This window comes from Taudactylus pleione, unplaced genomic scaffold (genome assembly GCF_031769625.1).
Source record: "Taudactylus pleione unplaced genomic scaffold, aTauple2 ptg000487l, whole genome shotgun sequence".
In the NCBI taxonomy this organism is placed as follows: Eukaryota; Metazoa; Chordata; class Amphibia; order Anura; family Myobatrachidae; genus Taudactylus; species Taudactylus pleione.
Genome location: NW_028284889.1, coordinates 3,607,199 through 3,632,651, shown reverse-complemented (window position 1 = coordinate 3,632,651; position 25,453 = coordinate 3,607,199). Strand labels below are relative to the sequence as shown.

The window sequence follows — 25,453 nt, the reverse complement described above, 5'->3', positions numbered from 1 at the left end:
TGCAGACCAACAAGCTCCCATGGATTGGTGTGTCACATGAAGCAGTCTGAGCAGATGATGCCGGGGATCCCTCCAGGAGATACACAACTGTACACATGACTTTATTTTATGGTGCCTTGTGGCGTTACTCTTCCCCTATGATTGAGTGCTATGTCTGTATATTAATGGATTCTGAATGATTAGTGTGGAATAACTAATCAGTTCCTTTTTAAAAACTAGCTCCACACACACAGCCCAGAATCTGTAGAATATTTGTGATCTTTAGTAGGGAAAAGCAAATTCTCTAGTAGACTGCAAAGTTTATTAGATACATGCTTGTCCCCAGGGCCAGTGACACCAGGAGGGGCGGCTACAGATTATACGGGGCCAGGTTTGTCTGAGTGGCATATTGAGGACATGAGCCACTGAGGGAATGCCCCCTCAATCTTCACAGAGACTCTTATTCTGAGTGGCACATGAACACAGCTCCATGCTTGGCTATGCCCCCTATTTAGCACCGGGACCCAGGGGCATAATTAGTCTGGTACAGCATATGCCACCACCAGGTCACAGAAACTGAGGGGCGATGGCTCAGATATCACTTAGGAGTGGCTCAAAGTGAGCTCTTAGTTATGCCTCATTCAGTTGATTAGGTGCCTCTGTGGTAGTAGCAGGAGTCAGGACTCATGAAGGACAGTACTAGTATAATTGTTTGCATGGGGCTGCTGCTAATGTAATGATTTAGGGGTATAGCTGGTACAATCATTTGGGGATAAGCACTGCTTGTTTATACCCCTTTTCCACCAAAAACTCAGCTCCAACCCAGGAGACTGAGCACGAGTTAGAGCCGGGTTTTACCCTTTCACACTGGCGGCTGGAGCCTAGTTATTCCTGGGTCCAGTCGTTCACACTTGTCTAGGGTGTTCTGGAGTTACAGTGGACGCTTGGAGATTGGCTGGCTTCAGTAGCGCTTGGAAATGACAACATGCTCATTTGAGGCATGAGCCGGGTCATGCCTATCACACCGCATAGTTATCCAGGACCTTCCCATGTTCAACCCTGGAAGCCACCAGGATTGGATTCCTGGGTAACTCTACCCGGGTTGCTTTTCTTAGACCCTTTTACACCAAATGTCGATCTGGGTTGCCCCGGCTTGACGTTTGATGTAAATAACATTATTGGTGTAAGTAAAGTTCACAAATTATTAACACCCCTTTGTTTGGTGGGAAAGGAGTATTAAGAATTTGTAAACGCTGCTGCTATAATTAGTCTTCAAGGGCATTAGAGACATTAAAAAAGGCCCTAAAATAGCTACTCACATGAGCCCTGTTTGGCCTTAAGCTAGTTTTCACTTGGAGGGTCCAGACATTCGGGGAGCTGCATTTCTGCTTGCAGCTGGTATCCTAAACTCCTTCTAGAAAATGTGATCTTGCTCCAACTCCGGGGACCGCATACATATTGGACCGTACAGTGGGCCTAATTCAGCTTGGATCGCAAGTGTGTGGATGCACGCAGACAGCCGATAGTTTCGCACTGCGCATGTCTGCATCACAGTGCGCATATGCGAACCCTTCACTGCGATCGGGAAGCGAGCACAGTGAGCACGCAGCATCATCATACAGTGATTGACAGGAAGTGATCGTTCGGGAGTGTGACAGGGGAGTGGTCAGTGAAACGCAGGCGTATCAGTGCAATTGAACGCCATTACAGGGGAGTGCATAAAGTAGCCCCTACGATGGCATACGCAGCCTGAGCGCTGACGGCGTGCAGGAAGTTTAGCAATTTGTGAGTGGGGTCAGGTCAACCACAACTGTGCGTATGGCTCCGATGGTACCCGATTGTACCAATGTTTTCGCAGTCTTGCTAGCTATTGTGGATGTGAGTAAAGGGAAGGAGTGGCTTTATGTAGTATTGGGCATCTGCATAATTTTGCCACAGCCAGGTGCGTGCGTGTGCAATCTTGCGATCCAAGCTGAGTCAGGTCCAGTGTACACAGACAACAGGACAATAAAATATTGGTCTCCCTCCTGCTGTAACCAGACAATAATGTGAAGGCATGAAGAAGTAGTCTGTCCTGCTACTCACATAGGGGTAACTTCAACCAGACACGATGTACAGTGATGCTCTCATTCAGTTACAGTACCCCTGACATTGCAAGTTATAAAGTAGTTTACACCTGTATGGAATGCGCGGGAGAATTTGCGCTGTGCTTTTCCAAAACATCACATCTCAGGCATCACAGAAAATTGAATCAGTCCTTTAAAGTCTTAAGACCTGAGAGTAATAAAAGCAAAATCTACACCTTAGAGGGCTAGCAAGGTATACAGAATATAAAGGATACCAAATCCAGAGGCCAGAGTAGGGTTGTTAACCCATTATATTCTGAACTTCTTTCCTTTTAGAATGAGCTTCTTTTCATACTACACAAATAATTTTACAGGAAAAATGACAAGGACCATACAGAACATAAGTGATTCTGTACAGATTTCCTCTATTCTCTCTATACACTGTAAGACTAGAATGAAATATGTAAAACCAAACAAGAGAATTGGTTGTTATGGAAATAACTGAATTCATAACATACGTCTGAATGAAGAAAGTTCTATATTTTTTCTTTGTCAGACAAGAGACGGTCTCAGAGACCCCAGCAGTTCTGGGAGAAGGACGCAGCACAGAGTGATAAAGCAAAATGTTATTTAAAGAATATGCTGCTAACTATCAATCACAGTAAAGGTTAACACCTTACTACACACACTATGCTAATTCATTAAATATAAGCATATTAAATGTAATTTTATTGTGTAGTGGCAAAGAAGAGAACTGTCATAGGACTATTCATGGAACCCAATATGCTGGTTCATCATGGTTTGCCCCCTCACTGCCCACCCCCTCGCTGCTCTGTCTTCCTCTGTCCGCTGCTCCTCTCTATCCTGACCCCAACTTTGTTACATCCCATCACTGCTGCTCTGCTCTCTATCACCCACCACTCTGTACCGCCTTGCCCCCTCTCCGCCACTCTGTACTGCTAGGGTCTGCCTTGTCTCCCTAGCAGTGTGCATGCATGTAGGAGATGGTAAAGACCGTAGAGCAGAGGTTCCCAAAATCTGCCATTACAGTCCAGGTTTTTAGAATATCCATGCTCGAGTCCAGATGGTTAAATCAAATTGACTGAGGTACTAATTAAGTTACCTGTGCTCCAGCATGGATCCTTAAAACATGGACTGTAATGGTGGAGTTTGGGAACCTCTGCCTTAGAAAATTATTATATAGATTGATTTCTCATGTTCTCAGCATCTGGTACGTCGTTATAACCAAAACGTAGTAAAATGATATGCGAGAAAGTAAGTACAGGCCTGGGAAACCATGCTAGGAAGGAGCACATACATATTATCATGACATAGGGGGAGGGGCCCTAGATTGCACACCCTAAGCACAATGTGAGGTGCTACTTGCTGAGTCTTGTAGTGCTGCAAGCAGGGCCAGCTCTAGGGGTGTTTGACCAGTGCGGTCGCACAGGGGCGCCACCCCTGCCCTCCACAGCATCCTGATTTCAGCGGGACAGTAATGTCCCGCTGTTCCACCCGCGGGCCAACGTGGCCCGCGGGTGGTCAAATCGGGAGCCTGGGGACCCCCACCGCCGCAACTGTGCGGTGGTGCCGGACCCCCAGAGAGTGAATGGATGCCACGCATATGCGTGCGGCAACCATTCACTGACGGGAGAGGGCTGGGGGAAGCCCAGCCAGTGACGGAGTGCTGGGCTTTACCCCCAGCCTGACGTTATTAGTAGGCGTGCCATGCGGGCACGCCTCCAAATAACGTCACACAGGGGGCATGGCCTATGGTACACAGCCCCCCCCAAAGCCACGCGCGAGGTTAGGGCGCTCTCTCAAGAGCCGGCACAGGGTGCTCAGAACCATGGAGCCGGCCCTGGCTGCAAGCAAAAAAAAGACAGATGCAAGTGCACAATCTAACCATGCTGAACCTAATAATATAACTGCTAAATTGCATCCAAGAGGTTCTTAACATAATAATGGCCATAATTATGGGCCTGCCCACTGCGTCCAGGTGACCTCCATCAGGCAGGTCCCTAACTCTAGGATGTGTTCTCAGAGAAAACCTATGTAAGGGTCATTGGGGTCTATTTACTAAGCCTTGGAATGAGATAAAGTGAACCAGCCAAACTGCTCCTAACTGCCATGTCACAGGCTGTTTGAAGAATTACAGTTAGGAGCTGGTTGGCTGGCACTTTATCTCAGTTCACTGTATCTCCATCCAAGGCTTAGTAAAGAAACCCCATTGTTATGTTACATACCTCCTAACTTTTAGGTCCCCCGAAGAGGGACAGTTTGCGAGCCGCAGGTGCACTGACAAAAAGGAGTGGGGCTTCGGTGAAAGGGAAGGAGCCTCAGGAAACCGGGGAGGAGCATCGCTGCTTCCCCCGTTTACGTCACTATGGGGGAGAGATGCTGGGCAGCCCCCAGGGTCTCCGTATACCGGTGAACAGATGCTGTGCGCATGCGCACTGCATCTGTTCTCCACCTGCACAACCGCTGCTCTGCATAGCAGAGCAGCGGGTTGTGCTCCCCCCAACTTCCCCCCCTACAGAGGCCCGCAGGTGGGACAGTCTCAGAAAAACGTGACTGTCCCGCTGGATGCGGGACAGTTGGGAGGTATGGTGTTGCTGGCCTGTGTCTACTGGTGCATTATGTTATAAGTGCAAATTTGAAAGTGGAATTTACATTTTTAAACATAATTTTAGCGCCACACCAGTGTTAAACCGAAGGAAAACTGCAGGAAAACAATCAAACCCTACTACAGAAGGACTACTTTGAGGCAACAACTGTGAGTTCACTAAAGCTCCACCACAAAAACCAGTAATTTTCCTAACCTGAAGTACAGTACACGATTGGACACTGCATGAACTTATCACATCACTTGTAACTTTATGCACTGACCTTCTGAATTTCACAAACAAATAACAGCAGATCTGCACCAACATTACTTAGTCCCTGATATTCCTGTCTGAATCTGATTTGCTTCCCCTTCCCTCCATTATTACTTTCTGTAAACCAATAAAATCTGTACATTTATTCCACTTAATAAAATCCTGCTGTTGTGCATACTCATTTACCAACACATTAATTCATTTCTGCAAATCTACTGCACCGTCTCTCTCATACAGCCACCATTCCTTTTCCAGTTTTCCAATTTACCTCATCCACACCATGACCATGTGTTCAACAACCCCATTACTCAGTGTCTATCTAATCCTTTATTCTGCCCCGTTTCCATCTCTAACTTTTTCCCCTAGTCTCCTCCTCCTCCCCCTCTCTACCCTCCTTTATGCCATCCTCCCCTCTCCTTACCTCCCCCGAAACTCCACTTTCATTAATTTCTCCCCAACCATGTCCTACTATGCCACCGGCTCCCTTTCTCCTCTCCCTGTCACATAACTAGGCCTTTCCACATCACACTAAACTCCCTCCCTGCCTACCTCCTCCAGTTTCCCTTCCTAACTCAGGAGCCTTCACCATCACAACACTCTCTTCATCTTTATCCCCCAAAGTTATCTCACCTCCACGCTACAGCAACCCTCATAATCTTATTCGTATCTCTCTTAATTTTACCCTTCTCTCCTGTGCCCTCTGGAATGCCAGATCTGTCTGTAATAACCTGGTCCTCACCCATGACCTTTTCATCTCCAACTCCCTGAATCTCCTAGCCATTACTGAAACTTGGATCTCCCCTTCTGACACCACTTCTCCCGCTACTCTCTCCTCTGGGGGCCTCACATTCTCTCTCACGCAACGGCCCGGGGGTCACCGTGCTGGCGGTGTTGGGGTCCTTCTGTCCTCCTCTTACTGGTACCAACTCATTTCCTCTGAACCGTCCCTTACCTTTTCTACATTTGATGTTCATGCTATACGCCTCTTCCAACCTGTTCACCTTCAAGTAGCTGTCCTTTACCATCCCCATGGCTCACCCTCTAAGGGCCTGATTCAGAGCCGGACGCAATTAGCGCTCGCTCGTCCTGAAAATAGGGGTGGCTATTCAAATGAACCGTTTGCTGTTTGCGGTCTGTTCACGCCTCTAGGTCTGAACGAGCGAACAAAACTTGCGGTCGTTTTTTGGGAAACTACGCCTCCTGGCCGCTCGCATCCTACATCATGTCCGCTATTTATTAGATTAATCGAGTACATCGAACAGGGTATGAGCTGCTCGCTATTCTTGGGGTTGGTTTTTGCTACCACAATTTTGCGAGCAGTTCTGGCTAAAAAAAAACCCAGTGACGTGGTCAATGACGCTGCTGTTTTAAATATGCACACCCATAAAACGCCCGTTTTGACCTTTAAGCACGCCTGCGATCGGATCTCCATTCCCCGTTTTCAAACACCTTCCCCTGTTACCACCCACATACGCCTCTTTCTGTCACTCAAATTAGCAGGCATTCGCTATTTTGCAAGCACATGAATTTCGGCCGCACTGACTGGTTCGCGCATGCGTAATACGATCCGTACGCATGCGCAGTTGGCCAAACATCACTCGGAGCGAACGAGCTGGCCCTTACGAGTGGCTCTGAAGCAGGCCCTAAATTCCTCGACAGCTTTGTTTCCTGGCTCCTTTACTTTTCAAATCTTCCCTCCATTATCTTAGGTGACTTCAATATCCCTATCGATATCCACACAGTGGGCCTGCTTCAGACCCGGACGGTATCTGCAGTCCATTCGCAATTGCTGATGGTTGCTAATTTGCACATGCGTATGCATCGCACTACACTGTGCGATCACAGATCCCTCGCTCGTCCAGCAAAACCAGCCCAGCAGAGTGAGTGACAGGAGAGGCCGTTGTGGGAGGTGACAGGGGCAGTCCAGTAAAAATGGGGGGTTGGAGAGGTGAACGCAGACGTGCCCGAGTGTTTCAACGCCATCCGATAGTGGTCGATGTACCAATGTTTTCATAAACTTCCAGATGACGACGTGGGGCAGTGGGCGTCTCTGCATATGCTAAGGGGAGTCTGCATACACAAAGTGAACGCTTGTACAGGTACGATGGGCGTGCTTATGCCTTGGCGAGCGATCGCTCCTCGCCGCGTCACTTTCAAATATTTGCATACGTATCATGCGAGCGTACGCTCATAGCAACCGGGTCTGAATCAGGCCCAGAATCCTCTGCCTCTAAACTCCTTACACTCAATTCATTGTTTGGTCTCTCCCAATGGACCAACTCACCCTCCCTTGTGAGCGGGCACTCAATTGACCTGGTTTTCACTCACCATTGTGATATCTCTGATTTCACCAATTACTATTCTCCCTCTCTGACCATCACCTTCCCTATTTTAAATTATCCCTCTCACCTTCTCCACCTCTACCTACTAAGGGCCTGATTCAGCAAGGATCGCAGTTGCTTATGCGCACGCAATCGGCTGATTGTTGCGTACTGTGCATGCATCGCAGTCTATTGCGATCGGGACTGCGATCGCAGAGGCTACGTAGACCCATGGCAGAGTGATTGACAGGAAGTGCCGTTTGAGGGTGGTGATGGGGAGCTTGTCGGGCGAACGCAGGTGTGCCAGTGCGTTGGGACGGCGTTGCAGGGGCGTGCATAAATTAACCTCTGCAATACCATACGCAGCCTGGGGCCTCATAGCGTGCGCTGAAGTAAGCAATTCCTAAGTGAGGTCTGACCTGCCTTAACTGTGCATATGGGTCTGATGTTACCGATTATTTTGCTTTGTTGCCAAGGTATACAACTATGAGTAAGAAAAAGTGGGCGTCCTTATGTTAGGCTACAATCGCAATGCGAATGCAAACATTTGCATATTACCGCTGATATTAGCAACTGCGTTGCGTGCGTATAAGCAGAATAGCGATCCTTGCTGAATCAGGCCCTAAGGCCACTATCACTAAGCGTAATATTGAGGCTATCGACACTATTTCCTTATTCTCCCTGCTTGACTCACTGCTCTCTCTCTTCTGCCACGAACAAGCCGCTTCCCTATACAATGCCTCCCTTACTTCTGCTCTTGACTTTGTTGCTCCAGCAATCACTACTCACCATCTCAGATCCACACCTCAACCCTGGCATTCCAAATGCACCAGATTCCTACAAAAATGTTCAAGTACTGCCGACCTCCATTTCAAGTTTATCGTCACATCCTACAGTGCTGCCCTTTACCTCTCTAAACAGGGGTTGGGTATGGGATGCCAGCGGTCAAAACACCTACATAGGCATCCCGACAGTCAGAAACCCGACCCAACTAGATAAGTACCCTAACTCTAACTGTCAATGCAGCCTAACCCTAACCCTCCCCCTAAACCTAATACTTACCATCGGGATTCTAGCTGTTGGGATTCTGGCACCAGGATTCCGACTGCTGTCAGCCTTCTGGCGCCGGTATTCTGAGCGCTGGCATTCTGACCGCCTGGATGCTAACTACATCCCCTAAACAGTCATATTTCAAGAACCTCATCTCCTCCCAGTCCCTTCGCCACTTTCAACTCCCTCCTCTACCCATCCCCTTCTCACTCTCTGCCCTTGACTTTGCTACCTACTAAACATCTAAAATTGACGCCATACGTCAGGATATCATATCCTACCAGACTCTCAGCACTCCACCCCCTCCATTCCCTGACCACCCCTCTCCATTCATCTTACCAATTCTGAATTTTGTTTTTCCCTGTATCTGGTGAGGAAGCCATGGCCCTCCTCCTTCCCTTTCGCCTCCCTCATTGACCCTATCCCTTTCCGCCTCCTCCACCATCTCTCTCCTTCTGCCTGTTCCATCTTGCCCACCTCTTCAATCTCTACCTCTCATCAGGTACAGTCCCTTCTGTATTTAAGCATGTCCTTGTCTCCCCCATTCTTAAAAAAAACTATCCTTGATCCTAAAACTCTCTCTAACTACCGGCTCATCTCTCTCTTACTGTTTGCCTTCAAACTCCTTGAGCGTATTTTTTGCAACCGCCTTACCACCTTTCTTTCAAATACCTCCTTGTTGCCAAATCCAAAGGCCAGTACTCTCTGCTCATTCTCCTTGATCTCTCTGCTGCTTTTGACACTGTTGACCACCCTCTCCTCCTGCAAATACTTAAATCCCTTGGTCTATGTGATTCTGTTCTCTCCTGGCTCTCCTCATACCGCTGTGACCGTTTCTTCTCTGTCTCTACTTATGACTGCTCTTCCCCCTCACTTCCATTAAAGGTAGGTGTTCCCCAAGGTTCTGTTCTTGGACCCCTCCTATACGTCTTCTTTAGGTGAACTCATCAACTCTTTTGGCCTCCAATATCATCTCTATGATGATGATACTCAGATTTAACTCTTCCCCTCTCTCCTCACTTGTATCTCCAAATGTCTCTCTGCTATCTCTTCCTGGATGTCCCAGCACTTCCTTAAACTTAACATGTCTAAGCTGATCATAAACCCACCCTCCCGCATAACCTCACTTCCCACAATTTCATTATCTATTGATGGCACAACTATCTCCTCTAGCCCCCAAGTGCGCTGTCTTTAAGTTATCCTTGACTCCACTCCTTCAAAACCACACATTTAGTACCTCTCTCAGTCCTGCTACGTCCATCTCAAAAATATTTCCAGGGTCCAGACCCTCTACCACACAGGATGCTACCTCATCCACTATCTGATCATCTCCAGATTGAACTACTGTAACCACCTTCTGTCTGGCCTCCCTCATTTCCACCTCTCACCACTCCAATCTGCCCTCAATGCTTCTGCTCGGCTCATCTTACTCTCTAAATGTTCTACATCTGCTTCCCCTCTCCTACAAGCTCTACACTTGCTCGCCCTCCCCTTCAGAACCCAATTCAAGGTTCTTACACTCACTTACAAAGCCCTCACCCAATCCTCTCCCATTTACATCTCTGACCTCATCTCCCTTCACACTCCTGCCCGCCCACTTTACTCAATATATGCTCGCTGCCCATCCTTTTATCTGATTTCTTCCTCCCACTCCCGACTCCAAGATTTTGCCCGGGCTGCTCTCTACCTCCGAGAACTCTCTCCCTCTATCAGACTCTCCACCTCTCTACAAATCTTCAAACAGGCTCTCAAGATCCGCTACTTTATTATTGCCTTGCAGCTCTCATCCTAACCCGCTGCTCAATCCTCCTTCCTCACGGTCTGCCCCTGCTCTTTAGAATGTAAGCTCTCACAAGCAGGACCCTCTTCTTTCACGTGCTTCTACTTCCCTTACTCATACTATCATCTACTCCTAACTCCCCACAAGGGCATCTATCACTTGGTTGCTTACCCCTGCTGCTTATTGAATGTTTCTGTGGAACCATTGTGGCGCCATGTAAATAATTATAATAATAAAACCGTAACAGACATTTTGGGGTATATTTACTCAAGTGCGGGTTTTTAGGAGTGGAGATGTTGCCCATAGCGGAATTTGTATGAAATACCGCCGGCCGCATGGCCGGCGGTTCGATTCCCGTCAGCAGCAGCCCGACATCAGCAGAGATCCCGGCAGCGGAAGCCCGACAGCGCTGGAAATCCCGATCATGGATAGGTGAGTATCTACTAACCTAACCCCACTAACCCTAACCCTCCTTAGGGGTGCCTAAACCTAACCTCCCCCCAAGTGCCTAACCCTAATCCCCCCTCTAAGTGCCTAACCCTAACCACCCCCTTCCCCGCAGCCTAAACCTAAGTCCCCTGGGGGGGTGCCTAACCCTGTCTCCCCCGGGGGTGCCTAACCCTAACCCTTCCTCCCCCTAGCCTAACCCTAACCCTCCCGGGGGGTGCCTAACCCTAACCCCCCCTCACTATGATCGGGATGCCGGGCGCCGGTCTCCCGGCGTTGGGGAAATGCCGGGCGTCTACATCTAGATGCCCGGCATTTCACCCTTGCCGGGATATGATAGTCGGGAAGCCGGCTGACGGTATTTAGGCAGTCGGCTTCCCGATTGCATACCCCCATAGCAACCAATCAGATTTAACATTATTATTATTATTTATCTAGCACCTTCTAGAAGATATTAGGTAGAATCCGATTAGCTGCTATGGGCAACATCTCCACTTCTAAAAACCCGCACTTTAGTAAATATACCCCTTTTAGTTTCACCTGTGAACAAGATGGCTCCCAGCTTTACTGCAACAACAGTTGGTTGAATACACATTTCTCTTACACCTGATGTGGTCAAAATATGTAGAGGTTACAGAATACACTGTTATTCAATGTATTCAACCATGTAACTTTACTCATGTAATGAAATATGTTTTTATTCATAACAAGTTGTATGCAGTGGTCATTGGCATGTATAGTGTTCCTGCACTGGCCCAGTATGCAGCTTCCTGCTGTATGACTGTATTAGTCATATAGACACAGTGATCGCAGTGAGCCAAAAAAATTGTGGGACCCCTCACTTTACTAAATTGGGGTCCTACCTGACCTTTTCTGGGTCCCATTGGAATGATATTATAAATACAAAGAGCCCATTTATAGGAAGCAGAGGCTGCACATCAGTGGGGACAACCCATGGGACTTCCCCCACTACTGCCAGCATCACTAACATCCCCCCCCTTCTCCACTACTCCCAGCATCACTAACATCCCCCCCTTCTCCACTACTCCCAGCATCACTAACCATCCCCCCCTTCTCCACTACTCCCAGCATCACTAACCATCCCCCCCTTCTCCACTACTCCCAGCATCACTAACATTCCCCCCCTCTCCACTACTCCCAGCATCACTAACATTCCCCCCCTCTCCACTACTCCCAGCATCACTAACATCCCCCCCCACTCCACTACTCCCAGCATCACTAACATCCCCCCCCACTCCACTACTCCCAGCATCACTAACATCCCCCCCCACTCCACTACTCCCAGCATCACTAACATCCCCCCCCACTCCACTACTCCCAGCATCACTAACATCCCCCCCCACTCCACTACTCCCAGCATCACTAACATCCCCCCCCACTCCACTACTCCCAGCATCACTAACATCCCCCCCCACTCCACTACTCCCAGCATCACTAACATCCCCCCCCACTCCACTACTCCCAGCATCACTAACATCCCCCCCCACTCCACTACTCCCAGCATCACTAACATCCCCCCCCACTCCACTACTCCCAGCATCACTAACATCCCCCCCCACTCCACTACTCCCAGCATCACTAACATCCCCCCCCACTCCACTACTCCCAGCATCACTAACATCCCCCCCCACTCCACTACTCCCAGCATCACTAACATCCCCCCCCACTCCACTACTCCCAGCATCACTAACATCCCCCCCCACTCCACTACTCCCAGCATCACTAACATCCCCCCCCACTCCACTACTCCCAGCATCACTAACATCCCCCCCCACTCCACTACTCCCAGCATCACTAACATCCCCCCCCACTCCACTACTCCCAGCATCACTAACATCCCCCCCACTCCACTACTCCCAGCATCACTAACATCCCCCCCCACTCCACTACTCCCAGCATCACTAACATCCCCCCCCACTCCACTACTCCCAGCATCACTAACATCCCCCCCCACTCCACTACTCCCAGCATCACTAACATCCCCCCCCCCACTCCACTACTCCCAGCATCACTAACATCCCCCCCCACTCCACTACTCCCAGCATCACTAACATCCCCCCCACTCCACTACTCCCAGCATCACTAACATCCCCCCCCACCCCACTACTCCCAGCGTTAACAACAACCCCCCCCACTACTCCCAGCGTTAACAACAACCCCCCCCACTACTCCCAGCGTTAACAACAACCCCCCCCACTACTCCCAGCGTTAACAACAACCCCCCCACTACTCCCAGCGTTAACAACAACCCCCCCCACTACTCTCAGCGTTAACAACAACCCCCCCCACTACTCCCAGCGTTAACAACAACCCCCCCCACTACTCCCAGCGTTAACAACAACCCCCCCACTACTCCCAGCGTTAACAACAACCCCCCCCACTACTCCCAGCGTTAACAACAACCCCCCCCACTACTCCCAGCGTTAACAACAACCCCCCCCACTACTCCCAGCGTTAACAACAACCCCCCCCACTATTATCATAATTAATAGCAGCCCCTCCACTACTCTCATAATTAATAGCATCCCCTCCACTACTCTCATAATTAATAGCATCCCCCCCACTACTCCCAGCATTAATAGCATCCCCCCCCCCCCGGCAATAATAACAGCCCCCACACACACACACACTACTCCCAGTACCTTCAAATCGAGGGGCCGGAGTGTTCACGCCGGGGAGCGCGCAGTATTCGATCCAGGTGGGCCTCCAGGACCAGGCGCAGTGTTCGGGCGGGGGGCCGCCGGGACCAGTCCTCACGCAGGGGGCCAGGCACATACATTTCTTCTCAATTTTTGCCCCCCGCCCTGCATCAGCCCACAGCACTCACAGCAGCTGTCATACAAACCTGGCGCCACACGTGAGCCAATCACAGCTCGCGCTGATTGGCTGCCGGTCTGCGAGCTCCAATTGGCTCACGACCGGCGCCTGTTTGATTGACAGCGGTGCTTTTTAGCTATGTGTGCAGGGCGACTGGGTCGTGTCTCCGGAGATGCGCTGTGCCGCGGCCAATCCCTGACAGCCTGACGGGGATTGACAGCAGCACACTGCGTCCCCGGGGACCTAACTCTTTTATAAAAGTGAGTCTCCAGTCTTTGAAACCGGGTAAAATAGCGCGTATTTGCGAACACTGAGGCAGATGTCTTTCTTTTGATTTTATATGAATAAAAAGATTTTGGCCTTCATATTACTAAAATGTAATATGTTATATTTACCTGCCTGCATTTTTAATATAAAGCAGGAACTATTGTAAATTTCTACTTCAGGGTCCATAGGGTATCCACAGGATACCTTGGGGTATAGGTGTGACGTCAGTCGCAGGGCACCAAAGAGTTAAGCTTTCAGCCTCCCAGGATGCACTAGGTCCCCCTCCTATACCCCGCCCCCGGGCCAAGGCACCTCAGTTTAGTTTGGTGCCCGGCCGGAGTCGGGTGCACCTGTTGGAGTGGGGGCTAGAAGAGCCCCTGAAGCTTTTTCTTCATGCAGCTGTGGCTGCACATCTGGATGAACAGCATGGGCAGTCAGTCCTGACGTCCATGCTGTCTTCCCTACACCCCGCCGGTACCAGAACGCCGGTACTGATCCGGGGATGCTGGTGGGCATCTGGGGTCACAGCTAGCGGTGACCCCAGATGCTCCGGACCATGGCCGGATTCAAGGGGGACAGAGGTAAGCAGCGGGGTCCCGCGGTGGGTCCCCGCTGATCACATGGTCCTAAGTCCCCAGGCAGGGGGCTCCCTGGGGACTGGCTGCAGCGTGGAGCCAGGCGACCAACCTGCGCTTCCACTACCCCCTGGGACAACGGACCGCAGCAGAGCGGTAGCGCTGCGGCGTCCCAGGGGTTAAATGCATGCCAGGGGAGCGCACCTTCCCTGTCTCACAACCGGCGCCTCCCCCGCTGCACACAGCCCTCTCTGCATGCTGCCGACTGGTCCTGTGGCAGCGCTCCTCCCCCAGGCCAGCTTCTCTCTGCTCCTCGGCGGCCATCTTCTCTGCAACGCATGGTGAACGCTGCTGGAAGTCTGGAAGGAAGCATCGTGGTCTGGGTTCCCCCGCATACCTCTCCTCCGCTGTGGCTCAGGTCTGTGTATGCTGCGCTGTGTCCTACCAGGCCCTGTGTCTGTGTAGTTGAGTGATCAGCGCTGTTAGTGCAGGAATTGTTATTTCTCTGCATTGTATGTGACTGTGCTAGCGCTGCCTGTAACTTTTCTTCTCTAAACTGTCAGCTTTATTACTGTCCCTGTTCTTTCTGCTAAAGCCCTTGCGGTGCGGTGCTGCAGGGTGGTCTCTCACCTATTTAATACTTAATTGGTGAGAGAGGTCACATACGTGGTGCCATCATGTCTGAAAGTGATTTTCCCCTCCGGCTACAGTGTACCACGTGCAAAGTACCGTTAGCGGAGGGGGAGGGTAGCGCGGAGGGCCTTTGCCGGCAGTGTTTGTCCATGGCGCGGCCTATTACGGTTACAGCACCGGTACAGGAGCTGCCCTGGGCTTGTTTCGCTCAGGCGTTAACAGCTTTAATGGGCCAGTTAGCTCCGCAGCCCGCGTTTACTCCGATGGGTTTGTCCCAGCAGTCTGTGGTGTCGTCACCCATGCAGGGGTTCCCACGACAATTGGTGGTACCCCACAGTCTCCCTATTTCCCCGCTCCCGGGTTCTCAGGAGCCAGCGTGGGTTAACTCCCTGACGAGTTCTGTACAGCACTTGTCGGATGTGTTGCAAGGGGAGTCTGTGATGCGGCCTCATAAAAGGCCGGTGGCGTCTCTGTCCGCTCCTTATGAGGATGACGAAGGGACGTCTGATGATGGGGAGATTCTGGATCCTTACGATCAGGAACCTCTCCATACTAAGGACGCTGATGCTAAGTCCAGAGTATATATTCCTGGACTTATTCGGGCGGTCCGCACAGCCTTGGTGATTGAGGACGAAGTTCCCCCAGCGGCTAAATCTAAGTATGCCTTTTTCAAAGATGTGAAGGGCGATGCCACAGTCTTTCCTCTTTCGGGTCAGTTGGTGGACCATTTAGAGGAGGCGTGGAAACAACCTGGCAAAAGATACCAGCCGCAGAGACGCCTGGCGGTGGCTTATCCGTTCGCGGATAATTATTTTGCTAAGTGGGAATCCCCTCCACAGGTGGATTCTCACGTGACCCGTCTTGTCCGTAGTGCCACATTGCCGATGCCATCCATGTCCTCCCTTAAGGATGCTACGGACCGCAAGGTAGAAATCTGCCTGAAGTCCGCTTATTCCCTTGCAGGGGGGGCAGCACGGCCGGCTATGGCCATTTGCTGGGTTGCCAGAGCGATGGAGCGCTGGGCGGATTCATTAGAGGCTTCTTTTGAATCCGACTGTCCGGCCGAACAGGCGGAGTTGATTGGCAATCTCCGTGATTCGGCCACCTACATCAACGAGGCGGCTCTAGACATTAGTACTCTGGTGTCTAGAATTTCTTCAGCAGCGGTAGCTGCTCGTCGCACCTTGTGGCTGCGATCCTGGAAGGCGGACGCAGATTCCAAGAAAGGTCTGGAAGCGTTGCCGTTTACCGGAGAAGTTCTCTTCGGTCCGGATCTGGATAAGATTGTGGCCACGCTGGCGGCAGCCAAATCTGCTTGTCTCCCGTCGGCCGCTGCTCCTTCTGGTTCTGGACCATCGTCCTTTCGGTCATCTAGGGCCCAGGGCAGGCCCAAACCACAGTCATTTCCTCGACAGGCTGGCCCTAAGAAATCGGTCAAGCCCCGGAAACAGGCATGGAGTACCAGACGTCCGGCCCCCAAGCCAGATGACAAGCCTGCGGCCTGACGGTCCGGGTCTCCCCTTGGGGGATCCCAGGGTGGGAGGCCGCCTGCTGCAGTTCTCCCGGTGTTGGTCGTTCACTAAGACAGACACTTGGGTTCTGGAGGTGGTCTCCCACGGGTACGCCCTCTCCTTCCGGCACAGACCCCCGGCTCGATTCTTCACCACGGGTCTACCATCAGACCGGAACAAGGCTACGGAGCTGCGGAAGGTATTGCACACTATGCTCCAGGCTGGAGTTATAGTGCCTGTTCCATTCTCCCAGAAGGGCCAGGGTTTCTATTCAAATTTTTTTTTTTGGTACAGAAACCCAATGGGTCATATCGTCCGATTCTCAACCTCAAAGCACTCAACAAGTCTTTGCGGGTCCCGAAGTTTCGGATGGAGACCCTACGGTCCATCATTCTGGCGCTGGAACCTGGGGACTACATGGTGTCATTGGACATACAGGACGCTTACCTGCATGTCCCTATTCTTTTGCGCCATCAAGAGTTCTTTCGGTTTGCAATCCGCAGCGACCATTTCCAGTTTCGGGCGTTACCTTTTGGCCTGGCGACAGCACCACGTGTTTTCACCAAGGTGATGACGGTCATGGCGGCTTCTCTGCGGCTGCAAGGAGTCCGCATGTTGCCGTACTTGGACGACCTGTTATTGGTGACAGGATCTCCAGAGCTCCTGTTACACCACTTGGACCTGACCATTGCACTGCTGCAACGGCACGGCTGGCTAATCAACTGGCAGAAGTCCACTCTAATCCCGTCTCGGAGGATTCTGCATCTTGGAGCCTTATTGAACTCGGGACAGCAAAGGATCTTCGTGACGGAGGACAAGATCTCTGCTTTACAGTCAAGGGTGCGCAGTTGTCTGCACAGCCGCCGGGTGTCCTTACACTCGGCGATGAGGTTACTGGGCTCCATGGTGTCGGTGTTCGACATGGTGGAATACGCCCTGTTTCACTCCAGACCTCTGCAGCACCTGATCCTGTCCAAGTGGAACGGGCTGCCTCAGTCTCTGAAGTTCCAGACGATTGTGCTCACCCCGGAGGTTCGCCTGTCCCTTGCGTGGTGGTTAAAGACGACCCACCTCAACAAGGGACGTCCGTTCTGGGTTCCAAATTGGGTCCTGTTGACAACGGACGCCAGTCTTCGGGGCTGGGGAGCAGTTTCGGGTCCACACTTGTTCCAGGGCAGGTGGACGCCGACAGAAGCGGAGCTTCCAATAAATATCTTGGAACTCCGTGCGGTCTTCAATGCTCTCCTGCAGGCACAGCGGTTTCTCCAGGGTCACCCGGTGCAGGTCCAGTCGGACAATGCTACCACCGTGGCCTACATAAACAGGCAAGGAGGAACTCGCAGTCGGGCGGCTCTCGTAGAGGTCTCTCGGATCCTGGTTTGGGCGGAGCGCAATCTTCCGGCCATATCAGCGGTCTTCATCCCGGGAGTGCTAAATTGGCAGGCGGACTTTCTAAGTCGCCAGGACGTTCATCCAGGGGAATGGTCCCTGCACCCGGACGTTTTTCAACTACTGGTGGACAGGTGGGGTCTTCCAGAAATCGACCTCATGGCGTCCCGGCACAACAACAAGTTGCCGGTGTACGGGTCTCGCACAAGAGACGAAGGGGCGTCTCTGGTGGATGCTCTGTCCGTCCGGTGGACGTTCAGGTTCGCATACCTGTTCCCTCCGGTCTCCCTTCTTCCACGGGTAATCCGGAAATTCAAACAGGAAGGAGGGATGCTCCTGTTGATAGCTCCCGCGTGGCCCAGACGGCACTGGTTCTCAGACCTTCAGGGTCTGTCCGTGGACAGTCCTCTGCGGTTGCCGCTACGACCGGACATTCTGTCTCAGGGTCCTTGTCTTCACCCGGACCTGACTCGGCTGTCTTTGGCGGCGTGGCTGTTGAGACGGCCATGCTGAGGTCCCGGGGGTTTTCCAGCTCTGTGGTGCGTACCATGTTACGAGCTCGGAAACCGTCTTCCGCGAGGATATACCATCGCGTGTGGCATACGTTCTTCCAGTGGTGTCGACCGATAGGTTATGCACCGCGGGAGTTTCGTCTGTCTCGGATTCTCGCCTTCCTGCAAGCGGGACTAGATCATGGGCTTCGCCTTGCTTCTTTGAAGGTACAGGTTTCGGCCCTATCTGTCTGGTTTCACCGTAGGATTGCTACAATCCCGGATGTGCGCACCTTTATGCAAGGTGTTCTCCGTATTCAGCCGCCCTTTGTTCCACCTATGGCGCCTTGGGATTTGGCTGTGGTCCTGAGGGCTCTCCAAGGACCGCCGTTTGAACCACTGGGCTCAGTGGATATTAAATGGCTAACAGCTAAGACTGTTTTCCTTCTGGCCGTTGCTTCGGCCAGACGTGTTTCTGAGTTAGGGGCTCTTTCTTGTAGACCCCCTTTATTGGTTTTTCATGGGAACAGGGCAGTGCTCCGCACTCGGCCCGAGTTTCTTCCCAAAGTTGTTTCCCAGTTTCATGTTAACGAGGAAATAGTTGTTCCGGCCTTTAACTCACCGGGTCTTTCCGTGGGTGAGGCCTCTTTGGATGTTGTGCGGGCCTTAAGGACTTATGTTGACCGCACTTCTTCGTTTAGGAAGTCGGACGCTTTGTTTGTCCTCTATGGCTTCCGTAAAAAGGGTTGGCCTGCTTCAAAGCAAACTTTGGCAGCCTGGATCCGTATGGCTATTTCTGAAGCTTATCTTCATGAAGGCCTACCGGTCCCTCCTTCTCTGAAGGCTCATTCCACTAGGTCTGTGGGTCCTTCGTGGGCAGCTCGACGTGGTGCCTCGGCAGTTCAGATCTGCAAGGCTGCTACGTGGTCTTCTGTCCATACCTTCGTGAGGTATTACAGGTTTGACACCTTTGCCTCTCAGGATGCTTCCTTCGGGCAGCGGATTCTCCTTTCTGCACAGGAGTGTCCCCACCCTTAAAGGATACTGCTTTGGGACATCCCCAAGGTATCCTGTGGATACCCTATGGACCCTGAAGTAGAAAATATGAGATATGGTAAGAACTTACCCTTGTTATCTCTATTTCTACGAAGTCCATAGGGTTCCACAGGACTCCCGCCCTGTCGCACCTGTGCTGCAGATGGGCTTTGCTCTGGTCACCGGTTTTCCGTCTCCCTCTGGTGAGAATGTGATTCTTGTATGTGTCCAGATCTTTGTTCTCTCTCTTCCTTCTCCTCCTCCGGCCTATGGCTTGGTAACTAACTGAGGTGCCTTGGCCCGGGGGCGGGGTATAGGAGGGGGACCTAGTGCATCCTGGGAGGCTGAAAGCTTAACTCTTTGGTGCCCTGCGACTGACGTCACACCTATACCCCAAGGTATCCTGTGGAACCCTATGGACTTCGTAGAAATAGAGATAACAAGGGTAAGTTCTTACCATATCTCATATTATGCTCATCTATAGTATCAAAGAGCCTGGAGGCTACTTTCTTCCCCTGATATTATCCCTTTTAGTGACCCATTTATTAATTACAAGGTCCCTATTTCTTATCACAGCTATAAGAAATGAAGACTCCCATCCAGGGGCAGGGACATCAGACATAGCATGCGCCCAGGGCTGGCCAGAGCCTAATATTTTTGGTAAGCAAAGATACATTGTGCCGACCCCAAGCGGACTTTGCACGCGCCCAAGGTGCGTGCACCTGACAAAGGAAAGGGGTGTGGTCTCATGGGAAAAGCCATAATCACGAGCGCCACCCCATAATTCCAATCATGCTGGGTACATGCCCAGTGCTCTTGGAGCTGCTGGGCATACTCCCAGTTCCTTTCTCAAGTCAATAGATGTCGCATGCATGCGCATGGCATCAATTCACCATTTCTCCCCCCCCAATCTGGGACACTTTCTCATTAAAATCAGGATGGTTGGGAGGCATGCTAAAGGCAAGGACTCAAAAGAAAGGGGCGTGGTCACACAATAGTATCCCCAATTCAAACTATACCACACAATAGCACAATCTTATTCACCTTACACTGCACATAGTATCCCTGATTCAAATTACACCACATAGTAGTGTTCCTTATTTATGTTCTGACACACAGTAGTGCCCCTTTTACACAATGCCCACAGTAGTAGTGCCCCTTATACAATTCCCACAGCAGTGGTACCCCTTATGCAGTGCCCCCTGCAGTAGTGCCCGTATAATAGTGCCTCCAAAAGTAATGTTCCCTGTAGCATTTGCCCCCAATAGTAATTCCCCTGTAATAATGCCTCCAGTAGTAATGCCCTGTAACAATGCCCCCAGTAGTAGTGCCCATATAATGATGACCCCAGTAGTAATGACCCTGTAATAATGTTCCCAGTAGTAGTGCCCCCAACAGAAATGCCCCTGTAATAATGCCCCCCTGTAAAAGTGCCTCCAGTAGTAATGCCCCTGTAATAATGCCCTCAGTAGTAGTGCCCCCAATAGTAATGCCCCTGTAAAGTTGCCCCCTGTAAGAGTGCCCCCAGTAGTAATGCCCCCTGTAAGAGTGCCGCGCCCACACACAAAAAACAACAAAACACAATACTTCCTTAAGCCTCAATCATGCGTCCGCTGCCGTCGGCCGCTCCTTGGAACTATAGGAGGAGTGTGGCTGCGGCGGCAGGAATTGGGGGGGGGGAGAAGGTGTGTGGTCCAGCGGCAGTGGCTAATCACAGCGCCCTCCGCTGGCTAGCGCTCTACGCACCTGCGTAGTCGGTGTAACGGGCCGGCCCATATTTGTTTGTGTTTCGCTTGGTGTATGTGAGAATGACATTATTAAGTATCCACTAGAACAGTTTTTCTTATTAACATTAATTTGTCAACATAAGTTTTTACAAAATCATATGATCTGCAGTAATTAACACATAAGCAATTCACTTTAAGTATACATCACATGATTTAGGCTAGGTAATAATGTGCAATATACTAAGAAATACCTGCATATAACATACTGTACAGCGGGGGTCAAAGTGGTCCGGAACGAGTCAGAGCTTCATTCCGTCTGTTCCATTTGGAGGTGGAACCAGTTCTGCCTCCTCCGGCCCACCTTACCAGGCCAGTCAACACTCAGCCCGACACCGCAGGGAGGCTCCATTTGCTGAGCGCTCGCCAAGATTTTGTTACAAGTGGGCACCCGGCTTCTTCCCGGCAGCGGCAGCCAGAGGCTGGAGCACACTCCTGAGCTCTGGCTTCCGGCTCCCCCCACGGGCACTATCGGAGAGACGTCATGAAGTTTCTCCCATAGTTCCAAGGAGCCGTCGGACCAGATGGCAGTGGATGCAGGATTGGGGCGTAAGGTAGGTATTGTGTTTGTATCTTTAATTGTATTTTTTTTGTGTAAGGAGCACTATTAATGGGGGCATTAACACTGGGGGCACTACCCCTTGGGGTACTACTAATGGGGGCATTACTTCTGGGGCACTACCACTGAGGGGCATTACCACTGGGGGCACTACTACAGGGGGGCATTGCATAGGGGGCACTACTGCTGCAGGCATTATGTGTAAGGGGCACTACTACTGTGGGCATTATGTATAAGGGGCACTAATATGGGCATTGTATAAAAGGGGCACTACTGTGTGTCATAACATGAATAAGGGACACTACTACAGTATGCGGTGTAATGTGAATAAGATTGTTCTACTGTGTGGCGTAATTGGAATTAAGGATACTATTGTGTGACCACGCCCCTTTTTTTGGAAAAAGCACTGTGGAGGGGTGGGTGGGATTGATTTCCACCACGTCTCTAGGACCACTTTAAGCACTGCTGTACAGTAAATCCCAGCCATTACATTGTCTAAGCAAAATAGTTTTTTTTTTTTTTAGCAAATTTATTTATTGAAAATTTTCAAATAATAAAAAAGCAAAAAAAAAATCAACATAAAAGTGATCATGCAAATCGAAGAGAGACAATGAAAATCAAAACATCAGGGGGCTCAGTATCTTTAATAAGGAATATAGGATAACAAATAGTCTTTTTATTATTGTTCATTTTCCCTTACTCATAAGGTTACATCATAGTATCTGTATGTGTATGAAGCTTTTGGACAAGAATCTGCTTAATGGAGGGAATTGCTTTTTTCTGTGCTCTATCTATTACTCATTATGTACAGAGAGGAGAATGGAGGGAACTGAAATTAAATAATATCTGAGCTCTCAGAGGTCTGTGTACTTAATGTATATAGTGTCAGTAATTAGATTTTTTTCATACATGCAAGACTGGGGTTTCAGAGACAGATGAAATACAAGTGAAAATGCATTTATGGGAGGTTCATAAGTAAAAGAACAGTTCATTTTTTTTCTAAGTGATTTTCCAGTAATCTGTCCCATTTATTTTGAAATAGTTTTCATAATTAATTTGCCATTAGGGAGAGCTGTTCTGTTGTACAGCGAGTGTGAGTGTGTGTGTGTGTGTGTCTCCTTCCATCTTAGATGAGGGGGGCGGTTGCTGCAGGTCGGTGGAGAGGAGGTGTGTAGTCTCGCAACCGGGCAGTCTGATCGCAGCACCTGCGCAATGGATCTGGCATGTGCTGGGACTGGCACATGCGCATAACACCAGCTTCTAGGGACTGCATCGGCTGCAGCCCCTAAAAGCCTATGGGTAGGGAGCGGAGCCTAATGCCATGAATTGCCCGCCCCCATCAGAAGCCTGTCAGATGCCGCTGCAAGTCTGCAAAAACAAATTTAGTGGGTGTGTGCTCTGTCCCTTCCTCCCTCGCTCTCTCTTCCTCCCTCTGTCTCTCTCTCTCTCTCTCTCTCTCTCTCTCTCTCTCTCTCTTCTCTCTTCCCTCCCATCCTCTCCCCCTCCTCCCTCCCTCCTTCTCTCTCTCCCTGTCTTCCTTTTCTTTTTCCCACCCCTTCCCTTTCGGTCACCCCAGTCTCTCTCTCCCTCCCTTTCTCTTTTCTCTCTCGTTTTCTCTCCCCCTCTATTTTGCGGCCTCCCCTCTCTCTCCATGTCTCACTCCCTTCTTCACTCTTCTTTTCTCCCTTCTCTTTCTTTCTGTCTCCCTCCTTGGGCAGGATGCATGACGAAACGCATTTGGGATGCATCCCAGTGCTCTTAGCATGCATGCCGGCGTTAACAACGCCAGTATGCATGACGAACATCGCAAAGGACCAATCTCTCGGTAAGAGCGGCCCTTTGCACTGGTGTGACTATGACCCAGAAGCATGCACAGAAGGACACACGCGCCACGGGAGGTGCTGGGAGGGAGCCAATTTGATCCCTCTCACAGCAGTCTCCCGCTGATAGCTTGCTAATGCCATCAGGAAGATGGCATTACCCACCGCAACCAAGCCCTGGAGTGCATCGCATTCCAGGACTTGGTGCATGAGATATGCGGTCAAACCCACATTTTGTGGGTTTGACCGCATTTCTACCTTTGATGCCTTCCGCCCCTTGTCTCTCCCCCTCCCTCCTTCTCTCTCTCTCTCTCTAATGCCCCACTCAAAATTCTGTGTTTGCCCATGGCAGTTTACTAGATCATGTCTGCTATGCTGCCTGCAGTCAGTTCCCAGACCTTGCATTTCAGTGGAGAGACCAGAGAAAAGGTAAGGGGCATATGAGTCGTTGCATGAAGCCGTGGCATTTTTATTGATAGGGCTCCCCCCAAGCTTTAATCCGGCCCAGGATTAAGAGTACCAAGAGGAGAAAACACCTCCCCCGGAGACTGCCTGTCCTGTGTGTGACTGACAGGTAGCGCTGTGTGTGACTGACAGGGGGTATTTAAAATGGGTGCAGGGCACACGGGCCCATGAGTCCAGAGGGGGCCCGCACCGCACACCCTACACCCATCTTATACTAACGTCTCCGGAGTCCCACGTCGTCGCCGGTGTCTTCACTGTAAAAAAAAATAAATGGCTGTTGTGGCCATTTTCCGTTGTGTGCGCATGCGCTATAGCCTCTAGTGCCCAGTCTATAAGTGCGCGCACCGCTCAGTACGCTGCCGGACGGAGAGGAGGGGGCCCGTGAAGGAGACTGCACACAGGCCCCCTCCTCACTAGAAACGCCCCTGACCACTGATATATCTCTATATTTGCGCGCACACACACACTATATATAGTCCTTCGGGCGACACTCAAGACGACTGTACAATAACTCTTCGTTCATGAACTAAGTTATTTGTACAGAGTGTCGCCTGAAGGACTATATACAATTTATTCAGCTCTCCCAAAGGGAGGTAATATAGGAGGGCATTGATGCACCATTTATGCTAATGTGCTGGAGTGCCGACTATTTGGTATACTAGATAGATAATTTTGTGTTGAAACAACGTATGATGTTGTCAGTCATAAAGTCAAAAGCATTTCTCTACCATTTCAGTAATAAGTGAAGCTAAAGCAAGCAAATAACTATATAATATATTTTACTTTGAAAGCTTAAATTTCCACAGTCAATTATTTGTTTTACATTTTGAAAAATATCTTAAGCTGCAGGGTTCAATAGAAAACACATGTTCCATGAAGACTATTTTAATTGGGTTGGTAATTTCTTTTTTTATTCTGGCAAAGATGTCCTCCACCCAGGGGCGTATTTATAATGGGTGCAGGGTGTGCCCACACCGCACACCCATATTATGTTTACCACTCTGGAGTCCCACGTCAGGCACTGGTATAAGTGTTGTAAAAAACCGCCTGGAAAATGGCCGCCACTGCCATTTTCCGTGTTTTGAGCATGTGCAGTATGGAAAACACTGGGAAAATGGCTGTCGCGCCATTTTCCCAGTGACCTGCCCATGCGCTGTAGACTCTGGGCGCAGTCTAATGCCCAGAGTCTGGTGCTGCACTCAGTGCGCTGCCAGCCGCTGGAGAGAGAGGAACGCTCCTGCCTCCACCAAACAAGTTTTCGTCTAAGCAAAACGCTTAGTATAGTCCATGTACAATTATATTGTACTGTAGGTTGTTACATCATAGGCAAAGACAGGGGAGTTTCCAGTTGTCCAGAGACCCCCTCACCCAATCATTGGCGGAAATTATGACCACAATAGCAATAGTATTTACTTGAGGTTGAGTCTCCCATAACCGTACATTATAAAAACCAAAATATTCCAAAAAACAGAATATTTGGGGGCAGGCGTGACGTCATGGTGTGACCTGATGTCATGATAGCACTAGTACAGTGGTTCCCAAACTGGAATCCCTCGTGTCAGCA

General features: G+C 50.4%; 1 protein-coding gene across 2 annotated transcripts in view; it reads left to right on the top strand.

Annotated features, from left to right (window-relative positions):
* Positions 1-25,453, top strand: part of PPM1E (protein phosphatase, Mg2+/Mn2+ dependent 1E) — a 370,197-nt gene that overhangs the window by 338,771 nt on the left and 5,973 nt on the right. The window lies entirely within an intron of this gene.